This window comes from Calidris pugnax, unplaced genomic scaffold (genome assembly GCF_001431845.1).
Source record: "Calidris pugnax isolate Ruff unplaced genomic scaffold, ASM143184v1 scaffold58, whole genome shotgun sequence".
NCBI classification, from domain to species: Eukaryota; Metazoa; Chordata; class Aves; order Charadriiformes; family Scolopacidae; genus Calidris; species Calidris pugnax.
The window spans coordinates 2,203,494-2,221,741 of record NW_015090868.1 but is presented as its reverse complement, the minus strand read 5'-3'; the positions used below and the strand labels follow the sequence as shown (position 1 = coordinate 2,221,741).

The following is an 18,248-nucleotide window of genomic DNA, read 5'->3' as shown; positions in this document are numbered from 1 at the left end:
CGGGCCGCGGTGGTGGCCCCGGGGAGGAGGGGGAAGAAGCAGGCGGTGAAGTGCAAGGAACGGCCCGCCGTCTTCCCCCCGGCCGGAGGAGCAGCTCCGACCCGCTGTGGACCTCGCTTGCATCTCGCTTGAGTCGCATCCGCCCCTGCTGCCGGCCGCCATCACCGCGATAGAGTGAAACTTCTTGTCTACCTGACGTATCTATGGCCCTGTAAAAACTGACTGAGGTTCGCTGTGTGGATGCAGAGCTGCAAAATGAAGTTTGGGCTCGGCTTCCGTTTGGTATTTCAAAGTTATAATGTTATGCGCTGACATATACTAACCATTTTTTTTTTCCAGCGGTACCAGAAAGGTATCTCCTCCTTGTGGTAACACATGCACAGCCAAACACGCACATGCTACTCATGCCGGGCTCCCGTAGTGCAAACACCTACATGCTACGCTTAACTTTCCATTGGCAAAAAAGTGGGCTAAATAATCACACTCCTGACAGGCCGGGGAGGTGGGCTTCTGTAAGTACACATACACTGAATAGATAAAATGGTGTGTTCTTTGTATTTTTGAGGTCACAGACGTATAAAGGTTGCTCTGAAATCTTTTTTTGGACCAACAGAAAATTGCTGACATTGAGACTTTCTGTTTATTACAGCTGAGTTACATATACTTTTACTGGTAAAATGCTGCATCCCTACATGACTCTCATATACTAATAATTTTCTTTGGGTTGCAGGCATATCTTTTGTAAACTTATATATATTTGCCAGTGTCCATCAAAAACGTTTTTATTGGAGCAATAGTGCTGCAGAATCCAAGGAAAAAAGCCATGTAATCAATAGTCCAAACTTAGGTTACACCATTTTTTTGTAAAGAGGCCAAAAAAAAATGCCTCTTTTGTGCTTATACAGTTAACCTGGAGTTTCTTAGTTGGGAATGAGTGATGTGTTTTCATCACTTTGTAGCTTACTATCTCGATTTTCATTGCAACCTTATGTCATGATTTTTCAATACAATTTTTTTTCTTTTTTTTTTTTTTTTCCTGATGGGCACTTGACAAGTATATTTGATTTCCATGAGCTCTTTAATATCAAGTATCCCCTGTAGAGAACACAACTGTAGACAGTAATACTAATGCTGTGATTGAAATCATAAGCAATTCACAAGTTCTACAGGAAGATATACACCTTAAGGCATACATGCACTGCCTCCAATTCTGATCTTCTACTCAATAACTGTCAGTCTTTAAGGGATGCTTTCTTAGAGGCATAAACGTTATTGCATCTGTAAAGTGAAACAGTCTGTTCAATTAGGTACACCTTTGCAAGTACTCAATAAAATTCTATTAAATAGCTGAGATGTTAATGTTCCCATTTCCTTCCTTAATGTTTCTGTCTAACCTCTTTGCATTTTTCCTACTGTGAGCTGTGGAAGAGGTGGCATCCCTCTCAGGACGTAATAGGACAGCAGCTCGCTCTCTCCTTTTTGGAATGTCTCTTGAAAACCAGAGTAAACAGAAATAACAGTCCTTAGATCTCACCTTCAAATTAGTTTTGGTAGTGACTACTGGCTTTCGATACTCATAGGCATGTTCTTTTATATGCAGATTAGTCCTGTGCAATAAGTCAAATTCTAGAATTTGGCCCTTAATTTAGATTTTAAAAATCAGACTATTCAACCACGGTGTTGTATCAAACTGCATTTTTGAGATGGCTGATCCACAAAGAAGAGGCAGCTGTTGGCAACATGTTATAATAATTTCTAATATTTCAAATCTTATCTGTACACAGAAAGTCCAGAGTATTTGTTACATGCCACAAAAACGTGAGGCATGAATTCTATGTGCTTTATGTTCTGATATAGCTGGTTGCAGTGATGTGAAGGACTTTGCTGTAGTTGCCTAAAATGAGTTGATAGTTTGTATTACAGTGTTAAAAGGATACTAAGGCACTGGAGAGATTTACTGTAGTGAGAATGTTTGTAACTGAAAACTTGAAAGTCCCTATGCTGGATGAGCCACCAAAATATTTAGGCAGTGTTGAACAGCATGTGTTTGAGTGGTGCTCATTGTTACACTGAAACTATTCTGCATCAAAAATCCCAGTGTATTTGTAAGCAAGGTTCTGGAGTGGGCCCACTCAGTAGGCACATCATGAAAGATAAAAGACAGGCTTGCAATTTCACTATCTTGACATAAGCAAGAACTTTAAAAGCATTTTTTAATTAAAAAGCAGCTGCTAGATTGTTGAGGCTTAAATTTGCACTCCTTTATAGCAGAAGTTAGAACATGGCTTTCTGTTTTATAATGGTGAACTGTGAATTAAAATGAAAACCAGAATATTCCTACTCACAGGGTAATCAAGGCCTTCCACACAGTAAGAACATTCTACCAATTTAACTGGAGACCATTTAAAAGTGATTTTCATCTCTTTGTAACATATTTTACAGCTATTTTAGCAGTGAATTCTCATTATGTTTGAAACTTTTAAGCTGCTAAAGCTAAACGCTGATACTCTGGCTTCGATATTAGCAAGGCTGAAAAGAGGATGTTCTAAATCATCTTTACAATTTGTAAGCCAGGGAACAAAGTTACTCTAAAATCCACTGACAGCATGCCAAAATAAAGTCAGAGGATATTGGTAAGGAGAGGACTTTCTTGGGGGCGGTGAGAGAGGGAGGAGGAGTACTTTGAGTTACAAATCTATTAAACGTCATTTGAGTCCTTGACCAGGGCAAATTTGCGAAGTTCATCTTGGAACGAGTGTGATTTGTGTTAACATTTTGCAAAATTCCCTGGAAAATATTTCTGGCAGTAATACTGTGTACTGAAACCTGAGTGTAACCAGCTTTGTACTGATTTTTAGAAAAGGTCTCTAAAAAGCCTCTTCTGTGCAGGTGGAAGTCCTATTAAGTCAGTGAATCTTCCTTGTCCCAACTCAGCTGGGTCTATATATGGAATTTGTTATGGAAATCAAAGTAAATGGAGAGTGGAGGCTTGGCCAGCATGCTTTTTTGATACCTTCCCTGTTACTGTCCACTATGTAAGCCCATGCAACAAAACCCAAATAATCACCAGTGGAAGTTAATAATTTTACTTCTCTTTCAATCTAGTAAAATCACTGGTTGCTTCCCATTAGCCATCCTACCTATGCTCAATATAGCACAATGCAAGTGCTTATCTCTGTTTTATATACAACCTCTTGGCTACATGATAGGTTTTTTTTTAAAAGGCCAGTTAGCAAGCTATTGGCATCCTGTCTTACACTGTCAATCTTTCAAGCAAAAAACTTGAAATTGTGATAGTATTTGGATGGGAATTTTTAGAGGAACATGGATATGCTATGGGTGATGATCCTGATAATTTGGTACACAGCGTATTTACCTCATTCATTTCATTTTAAGAACCCATTACGGATTCAGCAGATCCCCCATCCCCAGATGCAAGAACTGCAGAGTTAGATGCTTTAATTGACTAAATGCTAAGGTGTTTGTCTAACTAGTGATTGAGACTCTATGCTGTTTTATTAGTATACAGCTGGTATGTGCTGGTAAAACATTCCTGAGTACTTTCAGAGACACTCATTCAATGTGGATATGGTAACACTTGATCTTTTAGTTCTGTCTTTGTTTATATTTGTAGGCTATTCTGTGCTGCTAGACGCTGACAGCCCAGTTTAATTGCGTGCCACAAAGCCTACTCCCACAGGAAAAGAGGAAGAGCGAGACCTTTTTGCTGTGTTGAGCTGTTAGATAGCTCTGTTGTTTTATGTAACTTCCTGCAGGACACAGGTTCCTGCACGCAGGGAAAGCGAAGATAAGCCAGATTTCCATTCTAACCAAGTTCAAATCTCTTAGATGTGCACGTCACCAAATGCAGTTTGGTCTCAGCTATCATCTCTGGATGTGGAGTAAGCAACTGGAATGAGATAACATAAGAAGGAGCGGAAAAACCAGGAGGGAAGTAGTGCTAAAATGTATATACAAGAGGATGGTTCAGAGACAGCCAGTATGTTTAGCTAGCCAACAGGCTTTCCATTACATTAACCTACCCAAATAGATGGGGTGAGACTGTTCATTTTTCTTCCCATTGACTGTAGTTAAGTCATCTAAGGTATATCACATGTAGGCATGATACAGCTCTCCAGTAATTTTCACAGGATTACTCTGTTGGCTTGTCTGCCCATACCTCACACCTGAGGGTTGTATGCAGCTCAGGAGGTTCATGCGAGGTGGCTGAGTTCCAATAAACAGTCCTGGCTGTTCTTTCTGCCATTTCTTACACTACTTTCCTTGACCTTAAAAAAAAAGGCAAGGTTGTTTGGAGGGGCTTTTTATTAGATTAGTTTTAATTTACATCAGTTTTGTGAGTTGGTTAACTACTTGGCCACATGACTCCTGTGCCAACACAAAGGAGACCTTGCTGCAGGAGAAGGAACAAAGGGTGAGAATCTGGAGGGGAGAGTCTTTTAAGTCGGCAGTGATACTGATAGTGCTTGTGGATCCACCAACAATGCAAGCATCTCTGCTTCCTGAAGCTCATTCTCCATGCATTTGGCCCAAATATAGTTTGGTTTACCAGGAAATCATTTCAATGGGGCATTCAGAGGACTTTCCAGGGTAACAGCCTTATCAAAGACATGTAAAGTGACCCATTCATCTCAGTGAATGAGTGTGCTTTAGAGAAGAATAGAACTTTTTAATACAGGTCAGAGAAGTGATTGCTCCATTTATCTGCCACATCTCAAAAAGTTCAGTATCTTCATTTGTGAATTGGGGAGGAGACAGATTTGAGGAGGGAGAAGAGCAAAGATCTCCATTTTTTTATAGGATTGCTCAGTGTTGATTTTGATTTTTAAGTTTGATCATTTTCATGATGTAATTTATATTAAGATTCCCAGGAGCAGTTACATGGAAACAACTTGGGCTGGCCCTTCTGCTAAAAAGGAGCCTTGTTGTGGAGCTATGTCTAGGAGGGCCTCTCCTCCAAAACCTTTTATGTCTTTCAGTAATGCTCTCACACATAACCATTTAGCATGTGTCAGATGGTGTCCCAAGTTCCACTTAACTTGTCTATAAGTGTGCCTACACTAAATATTGTGTGACTGTAATAAATGTAAAGCAGGGATCAAAGCAGGGCCACAGCACAAGCTCAAGTGGATATAAAAATGCACTGGGAGGGTGAGTTGGATTAACTAATGCTATTTTTGAAGAGACTTTTTTTGAGAAATTCTTCACTCTAGCAACATTCGATTTAGCCCATTGTCACTACCCCGGGAGATGCTGTCAAAAGGAGACAGACCATAGCTCTAGACAACTGAAATTCTAAATGTGCAACATTCATGTTATTTTGTCTCTAAGCAAAAAGTGATGTGGAATTATAACTATAACTGCAGTGAAGAAAGGTTGTCTTGACGCCACTTTCATTTATCTCAGCATCCTACATATTCAAGTAAATTGATTGTTACCTGTGTAAATGGGAGTAGCACATAAATATTAAATGATGCCAAATACCCCATGCAGTTGATGCCTCTTACCATCTTTGACCAAAAATAAACGTGAGCAGCAGGAAAGAAGGGGATGGCTTTCTGACAAAACAATTGCAAAAAGGAAGCTATCTGCTTTGCAGCCATAAAGAATAATAGAAATGGAATCCTACACAAAGGGAAGTCCACCTTATTTGGACATTTGTTCATCAGGTAAATTCTGCTCTCTGGAAAGTTTTCTGAGAAAAAAAACCAACCCCTTTTATTTGTAAAGCCACTTGTGTCCTTTTTTTTAATGTCAGTTGCTTCATGTCTACCCTCTAGTGTTGATATGAACAGTTTCCAAGTAGAGATTGCAAGTGTGCTCTGCAATTCTCTGCTCTGACCTACTAAGAATTTAGGCAGTCATTTGACTCAGTGCTTTTGTGCAGTTCTCTCCTGAATAACAGCATTTAAAGCCAGATACATACTTCTTGAAATATCTGCTTATTTTAATGAATAGAATAAGTCTTTATTTTTTATTTTCTGGAAGAAAAGAAAGGGTTTTTGGGGACATTGTACTGAATGACAGGAAGGTTCTGGAAAGAATGGAATCCTTTTGCATCATTCATAATTTTAAATGCAGTTTGTCTTCTTTGCAGTGCTAACTGCCTCCCTCAGGTTCGTCTTTCTCCTGCGAGGGCAGTCGCTCCGCGACAAATACAACCTTTGAGCTGCTCAAAGTTAGGGAGCTAGAACTTGCTGGGCTGCTTCAACTCACACAGAAAACCATTTCCTTTTTTTTTCTCAAGTGGGCTAGTCTTATGTCAGGTTATTAAGCTCAACTGGTTTGTAGGGGATCCAGCAAGCATCAGATTGCTCAGAGGAGCATGCAGAAAAGGGGATCTTCTTCTTGTGGTGGGTTACCAAATCAGCTTCAGCTGCTTTATGCAACTTCAGCCTTGCACTCATGGAACAGAGCAGGTAGAGCAGAACATGCAAGTGATCCATATTCTTTTCAGTACAGTTACTTTAAAAAGTTAATTTAAATCTAAATGCAACTAAACTGTTTAAATGTACTAGAGTGAATTAGGGTTGGATCACACATTTTTCTGGTTCACATGTGGAAGGAGTATGCTAGGAATGGTGAGGTCTTCAGCTGCCTCAGCATTTTCTAGAAGGATACCTAACTGTGCTGTGATGGCAGAGACAGATCCCTTGTTCTCCTACCAAAGACAGAAATTCTGTATGCAATTAACATAACAGATGCAAGTTCAAGGATGTATTTTTGAACCAACTCATTGCAAAGAGAGAAGAAATACTTTTAAACCAATGATGGTAGTAGTATTACAAGCCAAAGGAGGTTGATACTGAGTAACCAATGTCAAATGTGAGAAGTGGTAGATAAGCACACACCAGAACAACTGTATGTCCATTGTCACTCTTAAAGTGAATATGATAAAAAACGTGATTTTCTAGGGATCTTTCTCTGACATCTCAGAATTGTTTTAAAAATGCTAGTCAAATGGCAGATAAAGTCTACCCTGGTGGAAATTTAACTTTTTAATGTCTTTCATAAAAGAATTAACAAGAAAATAATTAATCATAGAGCAGGAAACAAAGCACTATATCCAGTAATATTTTTGTGTAAGATTTTGTGAAGAGGGACTTGAGTGGAATTTAGGCCTTTCTGTATAAATAAAACTGGCAGGTTTTGCTGCTGCAAAACTTGACTACTTGATTTCAGGGGTGCCCTTGTGTGCCCAGAACTGCCCCAGCTTTGGCAGGGCTGCACAGGTTTATGCCCAGGCGTGACTGAGATCCAGAAAAGAGTTGTTCTGCTTGAATATGGTGAAAGGAAAACCCTGGAAATGCATGCCTTGCAGGCAGTATAGGCTATAGAGTACTTAAACAATCACAAAATGAAGTAGTGGCTAGTAGGATTTTGCAGAGTAACAGTTAGTTATGGCATGGCATTTGTCACTTACCATGTCATCATTCCCTGTGCTGTTTCTATGTTTTCTGTACTTCATGTGGTTACTGGTCAAGGCAGACTCTCGCCCAGTACACAACAGGGACCAGAACCTGTGCCTGCCCCTTCTAGGTGGGTTCATGTGGTTACTGGTCAAGGCAGACTCTCAGAACAGGGACCAGAACCTGTGCCTGCACCTTCTAGGTGGCCATCAATTTTGTGTCCTCTCTTTCTGGCTCACTGAATTCTCCAATTCATTGCTGCCCAGCACCATTGCTGCCCTGTCACCGAGCAGGCAGGGATGGTCCACCACCCCAGCACAGGCAGGTGGCAGGGCTACCAGGAGGGTAAATGCAGATAAAGGAATGAAGTGTTGTGTTTTCTCCACCAGCCTTGCCTAACCAAAAAGAAGTCCTCTTATGGGTTCAACTGCTTGGTTAATTGCAGAGGACTAACTTGCTAGGAAGGTCATAGAGATGGTAATTAGAAATGATGGGATGAAGTTTTAATTGTACATATTTTCTTTGATCAGTTAAAGTATTATTTTCTTTCAATTAAGCCTGTTAATTGTGGTATGTAGGTGAGCTAAGGCATCTAGGCAGAGGTTATATCTTTCGTTAGACTAACTGGTGTCACTGCTAAAACCTCATAGCTTTTGGATTATGATGGGAATTCATACCTAGTTTTAGTTTAAATGATTGAAAGTGAATATATTAAAGGGAGCGACTGTGTACGCATGTAGGTGACCTACACTCAATAAATAAGTCAATTTCTTACTATCTGAGAGAATCTCTTTGCATGCAGTTTGTAGAAAGTTCATTAAACCAACCTGTTGTATGGCTGATGGATCAGCATACAGCTGTGTTCTGTTCAGGTCTTGTATTTCTTCCTGCTTACAAAGCCTTTCTAACAGTAACTTTTTGCCTTCTGTTACTGTGTGCACTCTCTCTGTTAATAGCTTTTGGAAGTGGAGTATGGTGTTTTCAGAAGCACTTTTCTTAAGTGGAACAGGTGACACCTCTGTGGACAAAAGCAAAGTATGTAGTTAGAGTGCACAAGTCAATGAACTGCTGACGCTGAAGTTCAGCACATGCTGGGTTTTCCTAATGCTGTCCTTCTGTTACACTCTTTTGGCAGGCGTTGCCTGGTGTTGTGTAAGGGGTCATTGTATAACAGCGGGCAGGAATGAAACAGTCCTTGTAAAAATCACTCATATTTGAAACTTTCAGCTTTGCCTAACTACTGCCTTCTGCAAGGCATACTTATCTAATAAGCAATAGATGAAAGTATATTTAATCACATAGAGTTAGTTCTGGTAGTACAGTTTGTGATGGTGTACTGTGCAGGTTGAATTCAGAAATGTTGTGGTGTTCAGATCTGTTTGTGTTCATCTGTCTGTAGACAAAGCATCATTTTAGTATTAAAAATAGAAGCCTCCTAAAAACTAAGTTTGTCGTCTCTCATTGTTGGACTTTTTGATTATTTAGGGCATTAATTCTGCCAGGAAGAAAAATAAGCTCCTGATCTTTCCTATATCAGATTGCATGCCACATACTTCTATCCATCCCTTAATTTTTCTCTCTCTGTGATTCTATACCGTATCTTCTCTTTGGAATAGCTGTCTTAACCTGTTTTCTCTTGTACAGCATGTTAGACATTACATGTTAGACATTACGTGTCAAAACATGTGATTTCTCCTCTCATTTACTGACACACAGTATAATATGAGGAAACCACAGCCACAACTGTGATATTGTCCCTATTTTCCTCCAAGCAACACAGGTAATTACGACATAGTCTTTTAAAAATATTTTTATCTTTTCCTTGCACTTGATTCTTATAAATCAAAGTATTTCCTGATGTCTACCTCATTTCTACCAAGGATGAGGATTAAAATAAAGAAATTTCAGTTTTTCTTAGACCCACATTTTTATCAGGACTCTTCTTTTGCACTGTTGAGGGCGAGAGAAGAATGTTGTTTTGGAGCTTGGTGTTAAGTTGTAGGTTTGTTTTTTTTTAACTGTTTGAGTACTGGAAACTAGAATCTGGCATCTCATTCAACAGGAGTGTATAGATGCTTTAAAAAGTATGGGGTTCTTACCATCATTCCATGTTTTCCTCTTGAAACCCAAGGATCCTGTGTTTGCTGTAACATCTCCCACTGAAACTTAGAAGAGAAAAGCAAAGTGATTAAGTATTTTGCAGAGACTGTCACAGCACAGTCAGTCACACACCAAAATCTTTATACTACAAAAGCAAATGCATTGGGACAACTGACTTGGAGCAATGAGAATCTTCTAGAAAAGTTAGGTGTTGGGTTGGCACACAAAATCAGGGTGGAGACACATTTATTCGGCAGATGCCTTGAGCAGCTTAATAACTAAAGCTTCTTTTCTGAAAGGTTATTGTTTTACTATCTCCTAGATCAGCATTCATAGCACAGATTACACAGTCCTTTTCCAGCATGCTAAAATGTAAAACAGCCAGGTTGGCTCAAATATTCCTGGTGTTGACAATTCCATTCATGGAGAGCAGAAATGAGCAGTAGTATCTTTAGTTTCTGGATTTGAAACGTCTGTCTTTAAAGTGTGATTGAACACAAGAAAGAGGCAGGTGAGGAACACTGGTGTCACTCCGTGACACTGTGGATGCCATTCCAGCCTCAATTAATGGCACTGCCATATGGTGCCCTGGGGTACTGCATTAGGGCTCTGATTCATGAGTGAAGACAACTGGATTAAGGATGGCTCCAGCGCTTCCTGCTCAAGCTGTCCACCTGGCCTCTGCTGCAGAAATGGCTCAAGTCCACAACTAACATTTGTGATGTTGCAAATTATTATCTAAAATTTTGAGCAAAATCAGAATTAGTTCTGGTTTACCACAACTCACTGAGCTGTAAGTTGCAGTGGTTGAGTTGCTTCTACAAGAGCACCTGATTTGCCTGGAGCAGGGGCAGGTGCCCCTCAGAGCTGGAGCAGTCGCCCACTCATGAGAACCCTTATGTCAGACACAAGGTTAGCTGTGCAGTTCCTAGATCAGAGTTCTGTTGATACTAAAATAGAAGCAAACTCTATTTAGAAAACTGATTCTGCTTTAGCAAAATTAGTATACTAATTACAGGTGCTTACATAAACATCACTGCCCTGGATTTTTCTGTCTCTTGACTGTGGCGTGAATTGAATTAATGAAGTTTGATTTTTTGGAGTCTTTGCACTTGACTTGATGAACAGATTTCTGCAGTTCTAACTGGTGTGGGCTTGCAACTCTCTATCAATAATACTTTACATGCCGGCTTGATCACCTCTAAAACCTGTGATGTTTTCTAGCACCATTTCACCCTATCTAACTTAAGCTGCCAAAAGCACAAAGAGTCTCCAATGACATTGAACACTTCAGGTGTTTTCATGTTAATGTTCTCACTTCTAAACTCTTCCAAAGACCACCTGTTTGCTGAGCATTGCCTACTTGACCTACTTAACCATGCAGGTACAGGTTCTTCGATTGTTTTCCCTCCCCATTCTGGCTACATATTTCACCCCTACAGCATGGGTCAACAGGGAACTTTAAGTTTCATTGTAAGCACTTTGTGTCATCACTGAAGTTTTTAGTACCTGATAGGAGACTTGAACTTTCACATCCCCAGCCTGAGGGACCCAGAGGCTGTCGTCTTAAGATACAGTCAACTTCATCATAAAATCTCATTTTTCTCCTGGGATTACCAAGGTGCTCATTTTCCTTCTGCAGTGCGCGGTATTCGTATTTTAGGTTCTTGTACTTTGTGCGACATTGTTTCCAGTCTCTGTCTATACCACGTTTCATTAACCTTCTGGCTATTTCCTCAAATATTTCTTTATTTCTTGTGGCCCCTTCAAGCATTTGTTGTATCTTTTCATCTGACCATATGTTTATCAGAGCTCTGACTTCATTATCACTCCAGTGTTTTCCTGCTCCAGTATCATTAACTGTAATAACTTTAAAGTGGTTCTGTGTTTCTTCCAAGGGAATGTGATTGTCTGAAAACATAAATAAAACAACAACTGAATATTGCTGAATATACATACATTAGAGTGTAATTGTAGCTAATGATTTGGTAACAAGCTGAAGGACTAATTAATGTTTATAATGGTCTCTTGTTACGAAAATCTTTTAATTTTGCAATGTTAATATCCATACGAGATAGCATTTCAATTAAATATGCAAAATATGTAGCAAGTGAAACCTCTTGTTTCTCCAAGGCATTTAAAATTCCACATTTTGTCAGTGTAATTTTGTTGCTGCTGTTGTCAAATTAAAGACAGATGTATCCCAGTGCTATATGCGGGAAAGCAATAGGCCTTAATCTTTAAAAGTGACAATGTATCAGGAGTGATAAGAAAATGGCTTTCCAGTAGGGTTTAAAATTAGAATGGCAAGGCAAAATATCACACAAATGAAAATGCTACTGGGAATTCAACAGAAGAAAAAAATCCTACCTACATATTCAGAAGTAGGCAGATGCTGTGCATCAGATAAGATAGAACACAAAGAACTACAGAATTAATGCAAGTTTTGCTTATGTCAAGGAAAAGAGCAATGAAACTAATTTTTAAGTTTAGTGATAAAGCTAGACTGGAGTCAGAAGCAGAAAAGTAGAGCTGTGTTTACAGTAGAGATCTGGTTGCTCCAGTTTTGGTACTGAAGTTACTATGTGATTTGGTTTCAGAATAAATGCATGGAAATTAATACTCACCTGTCCCAACTATCCGTTTTGCTACTGGCGTACAAGATCTGTCTTCTGAGGTAGTGCTTATAGAATCATCATCTATAGAAACACAGTTTTAAATAAAATAGACTTGGTTTAGACAAATAAATTGCTAATATTATTGCCATCCTCTGCAGGTAATACCTATCTTCAACTAAAAATGTCATATCCCATTAGGTGAATCCATTAGTTATAACAAGTCTTCTGCAACATGCCTCCCTAAATCACATTATTTATTGGCATTTCCCATAAACCCTATCTCTCTTTCTGCTTCTGCATTCCCCAAAAGGTAGCTGTGGATGCAACACAAATTTAAAATACTTAATTAAACATGTAGGCGTATGTGGATGGTTTATATCTCACATATAAGTCAATTTGCATAACACGTTTGTACATCTCAGTTGGCACAGGTGTGCCATCCAGAAGTGGGTAGGGCAGGCTTGGGGAGGCTCCGGTGATATTTGTGGATAGGGGATCCACATCTGTGGCCCTTCCCTTCGTGGGGCCACACAAGCTGCTCCACTGCTGACATGGAATGAGCAGGGATTTGAGCTCTGGAAGGCCACTGTCCCCTCTCAAGTTTGGGACCTGTGCAGGTGGTTTGAGTGCAGTGAGGAGGAGTGAGAGGCACAGGATGCCTGCGGCAGACCTGCACGCAGTGTGGCTTTGAAAGAAACTGAAAAGAGACCTTCACTCTTATTTCTACCCATTCTCCTCTTTTCCGGACTCCTTTTTAACACACACAAAAAAAAGTGATTTAGAGTCCATTTTAGTAAGCAACCATGGTGGGTTTCAAAGCTGGGCGTGCCTTTCCCTGATCCTGGGAGTGAGGGAAAGATGGGATACCAGGCTTTGAGGGGAAGGTTGCATCCTTTTGCCCTCCTTTAGCAGCCAGCCATGTTTATTTACTTTTGGGCAAAAGGCTAGTCTCTGACACACAGCTTTTGTGATGGAGATAACATAAGCAGAAGAAAAACTGAAAAGCAAACAATTCATTAATGCTGTTGTGGAAATCTTCAGCCTCAGCTTAAATTGCACTTTCTATATGTAAGGATGGCTCTACCTGAAACTATTCTTTGTGGCTTAAATGACATAACAGGGAAGACAGAAAAACTATTTTTTATTCTACCAGCATCTGTGTTCTCTTCAAAATTCCACCCCTAACAGGACAGAAACAACATTATATTATTTTTCTGCATGTCTACATGACAGGTTTTTTTTTCCCCTTCTGCAGAGCTGAGGCTAAAATAATAGATTTTCACTCTTTCATAGCATAAAAACTATTTAGAAGCAAAATTCAGAAGCCCTCAGAATTGTTGAAATCATGCATGGACATCAAAACCTAGCTCTGCTGACTCTGGGCTCATTGCCTCACGCTTGGAGGACATCAAAACCTAGCTCTGCTGACTCTGGACTCATTGCCTCACGCTTGGACTTCTCTGAGGCTGAAAGTCCCCTTTTGTGTGGAATTACTTTTTGGGTTGGGAGGGACAAAAAGACCAGTTCACATCATTTTGGTAGGGGATGTCATGGACCAATTATCTTTATTATAGTTTTGGGTAAAGGCTGTAAGTAAGTATTGCTTATAAGTTTTGAAAAACTGAGTGCATGATTTAGACTCTGTTAGAAATAAGAGATTGGTGGTAAATAAGCAGTGGTTCATTTGATGTGCTTTCTATAATGATACTTGCTAACACATGCAGAGTAGTACTTGGAATTCATATTTGCTTTATAACTTGCTTTCTCGTAAGTCATTTGGCAAATATTTGTTTTCATAAATCATATGCAGGAATAAATTTGATGCCTGTGGAAAACTTTTGAATCAGGAATTATAGTCCCATAAGCACGTGTGTGTGATTTACTTGGAGTACTAGAAAAAAAGTATTTTTTTCATAAATTGGCTACCCCATAACTCTTAAGAAAATTTTTGCATCTTCCTTTAACACTTGGAGCTATTGGAAATACAATTTTGGGCCAAAATGGAGCAGTAGTATGTCTACTCCTGGGCTCTTAAATGATTTTTTTTTTCTTAAACTATTAGCAAACAAATGCATGGCTTTCACTTATGTGCTCATTCTGTCATCCATGCTAGTTCTCTAATCTCTTTCTGCCTTTGGCAGTGGCACTTGTGTACTGCTGACTTAGGTGATTACTATCCTCAATTGGGTATTACGTGACAGGAACAGGGAATTTGTGTGTATAAGGCAGTCAGTTGATTTGCATGACATTTTATCCTATGTCATTGTGTATGAACTCTTTGCGTTAGTGTGACCCTCGCTATCTCTCTGGACTTTCAGGGACACAGCTTTGCTTTATCCTCAGTGCAACTTGCGTTTCTCTGTGTCATGCTGTGATGGCATTGCTCTGATGTTGTCCTCAGTGCCATACTCCTTACAGTTGTCTTTCATAATCAAGATCAGCCCATGGAAACAGTCGTAAAAGCTGCGTTGGTTAAGGTGTCTCAACATCCATACTCCGGGTAGCATGATTGCTGAGAAGGAAACTCTTGCCTGGATCACATAAATACTGATCCATACAAAAGAAATACTCTTATGGTAGAAACTTTCAGTGTAAAAGGACAAAGAATTGATGTTCACAGAATCATTATAATAGATTTTTTTTATTCTTTCCATTAACTTCTGGGTGTAAACAGCACTACTGTAAAATATACTTTGATCTGGGATGTCAGGTCAACAGATTTCAATGTCATCATTATTTCCTCTGATGCCTTTTTTTCATGATCTTCCATGGTTTCTGTGCTCATTTGTTCCAAAAGATTAGTATCCCTACTGTATTACAATGTTAAATTTTAACATCTTTAATAAAACAAATCTTCTCCTGAATACTTGTATTGAATGTATGACTTCTGCATATTGCTGAGACTCCGATTTCAGTTTAACTTGTAAAATAATTCAGAATACTTAGGGCATTTGTTTGATAGTGAATAGTCTGAAATTAAATGCACTATGATGAAGTAGTTTGAAAAAACAGACAAGGCGTAAAATGTTGAGTGTTTCTGAGACAGCTATTTAGTTCTCCAGTTTATCATCTCTAGCAACTCCGTATGAAAAAGAACACCGTGTTTGTGTCACAATCAAATGCAGACTTATCACATCTAGCATAATAAGGAGTATGATGTCTGGGAAAAGACGATTTTGTTATTAATTGGGGGAAGGAAAAGAAGTCTTTATGCATTTTTGCACTACTTTTTGCAAAAAAACCCCCAGATTTTATCATAACTTAGAAGTAGAACAAGTATAATGTGCAGGAGTAACACACAAACCTTAGAAATAAATCTGCAGTTCCCAGTAAAGTAGAATGTGCTGTTATAACCATCTAGACAGTCTTGACCTACCTATGTCAATTGTCTCCTTTTTTATTTGTGTAGCTTCCAGAGCTGCTGGGGTGGAGCTCGTAAAATCCCCATCATCTTCAATGATTTCTGTAAAAAAAATAATTTACAGACTTCTTATTAACTAAACAGTCTTGAGTTTTGACTTGAGGATCACAAACTTCAGAATGCCATTCATGATAACTGTTGTTAAAGATCTGCTATCAAAGCTGCCCAAGGTGATAGGACAAGAAGTGATGGTTTTAAACTAAAAGAGGGTAAATTTAAACTAGATATAAGGAAGAATTTTTTTACACTGAGGGTGGTGAAACACTGGCCCAGGTTGCCCAGAGAGGTGGTAGGTGCCCCATCCCTGGAAACATACAAGGTCAGGTTGGATGGGGCTCTGAGCAACCTGATCTAGTTGAAGATGTCCCTGCTCATTGCATTGGACTAGGTGACCTTTAAAGGTCCCTTCCAACGCAAACTATGATTTCTCTGGAGCAGTAGGCTTAAGAGCAGAGTGTATGCACTTACTTATTATAATAAATCCACAATACCATACAGCAGCTGCATAATACATGTTTATGGATTAAATATGCAAAGTCTTAAGTTATTATTGTAGAATGGTTTGTTGATTGTTTTTGTAAGATATGTAATAACTGGTGAACCTTTATGCAGCAGAAGAGGCAAGATGGTGACTTTCGTAAGGGGTGCTTCGATTTGTACTGAAATTACTGAACGACTCCCAAGCGACTGATGCCAAGAGTCACTGAATGAGCTCCAAAAGGGGCAAGGGTTCTTGACATTGCGTCAAGGTGCTGTGCCTGGACGATTGATCTGCAGGGCTGCCTGCCTGCGTGATAAAGACAAAGTACTAAATGCCTGTCCTCAAAGCATCCCCCCTGCTGTGGCGTGGAGGGGTGGACACCAGAGAGCAGGGTGACAGAGGTGTCCCTGGGCTCCTCTCCACGGGGAGGAGAGCTCCGCTCCTCTGCCATTGGCCCGCTGGTGTTTAAGGGAGAAATCCACCCCTCCGCCCTGGGATGGACAGGCGGATGATGCAAGTGGTTTTTCCGATCCCTGTTTCCAGGTGAGGACACTGCTGTACAGAGATTAAGTGGTGAAGGCCACTCTGCGGATCAATGACAGCAGTTTCTGGCTCCCAGCCTGTTCTCAGTCCATTCAAGAATATTGCCCCTAAACATTGAGCAATAAACCATAATCTAGAGCCATTTAATTAAAAATTACCCCCCAAATCAATACGGCCTTGTTTGCATTAGACATTCTTTATGATGTGACCAGCATCATGTGCCTTTCTATTTTTTTTTTTCCTTGGCGAGCCAAGAATGTGGGTAGGGAGCTGGGCTTTTTATTCTAAGCCACTGTTGAGAGTTTTTGAAGGGAGGGCATGAGGAGAGCAAGACTGAGCCAAACAGAACAAACCATCGCCAGTTTCTGGCATGGCTAAAGCACAGTGGTTCCGTCCACATTGTTTAGCGAAGCTACAGACAGTTGCCAGCAAATATGTTTAATCTCTACTTTGTGTTTGAAGCGTTGCTTGCAAGGCCACCAGAGCAATGCTGCCGCAGTCTTTCCTTTCACCCGCTCAGACTGATACCAGCTCTGTTCTCTTTTGGCACTCTGTCACTGTCACTGTTTATCCCGTTCTCTGGCTCACGAGGCAAGATTAGTAATTTGTCTCCTAATCCTTAGATTTATGTGTGTTTTGTATAAAAGGGGAGTGGGGAATGTCAAAGCTAGGGAAAATTTTTCAGCGTGTGGCCTGTGTTTACTCTCCCAACAGCTTGCAGAGGTGCCGTTGTCTCTCCTGCACATCTGTGAGACTGGATGCAGTCAGCTCCAGATGCACAGACAGGAGTTTGTGTCCATGGCTTGAGTGTGCTTTGGGCTAAGCCACTGAATAATCAAGAACTTTTGCTTTCTCACTTCTCTGAAACACCACGTCACACCAGCCTGGGGCATATGTATCTTTGGACTTTATATCTGTACATTTTAAAATTCCGAGCACACAGCACTAAGTGTTCAAGCCAACATAAGTGCCTCAGTATGTACCAACTTAAAATATTAACTTTAAACAACAGATGTTTAAAATCTGCTTTGGAATGTATCTTGGTGGTGTCATGACTTATTCCAAATTTGTTTTGAGAGGGACATATAGTAAAGTATGTGGAGCACCACAAAACCTAAAAAATAATGACAAGAAAAGTCGTTTGTTTAATGCAAAAATACTTGCTGTTGAAAGAACATCAGGCTACTGGCACTCCTTAGAATCTTGTTTCCATCTCCACTGTTGTTCCCTGGCACTTCAAATTTAATCAAACACCTATAAACAGCCTGTGGTTGTTCTGCAAAGTCTGATACGTGTGGAATGTACACGTATATGGAGTTTGAATTGAGAGAGAATTGAATAACTGCTCTGCTGCCTGTGCTAACTGAAGCAATTGGCTATTCTGAACAGATTTCTGGAATGAACTGTCCTTAAAAGTGATCCCATGAAATAGAAAACATCAGTGAAAATGGCTAAATTAAGGTTTTATTTCCAGATTGTTTTAATATGGGTATCTTTTACCAGAAAAGGGAAATATTTACAATGATAATAGCTTCTCCTAGGCTGCTTTTGCTGAAAACGAAATGGGTTTGTGATTGCTATGATGCGCTTGCACCCTCTGCAGGCCAGTCTGCTGAGAAAGCTACTCCAGGGCAGAGAAATTCTAGTAAACTGTT

The 18,248-nt window shown here is 39.9% G+C and overlaps 1 protein-coding gene across 1 annotated transcript in view; it reads right to left on the bottom strand.

The window, feature by feature from the left end:
• PAICS (phosphoribosylaminoimidazole carboxylase; phosphoribosylaminoimidazolesuccinocarboxamide synthase) overlaps positions 1-8,276 on the bottom strand; it is a 17,474-nt gene extending 9,198 nt beyond the window's left edge. Inside the window, exon 1 of the mRNA XM_014945633.1 lies at positions 8,258-8,276. The gene's annotated coding sequence lies outside the window, so the exon portion shown is untranslated. The remainder of the gene's footprint in view (positions 1-8,257) is intronic.
• Positions 8,277-18,248: the final 9,972 nt, after the last annotated feature.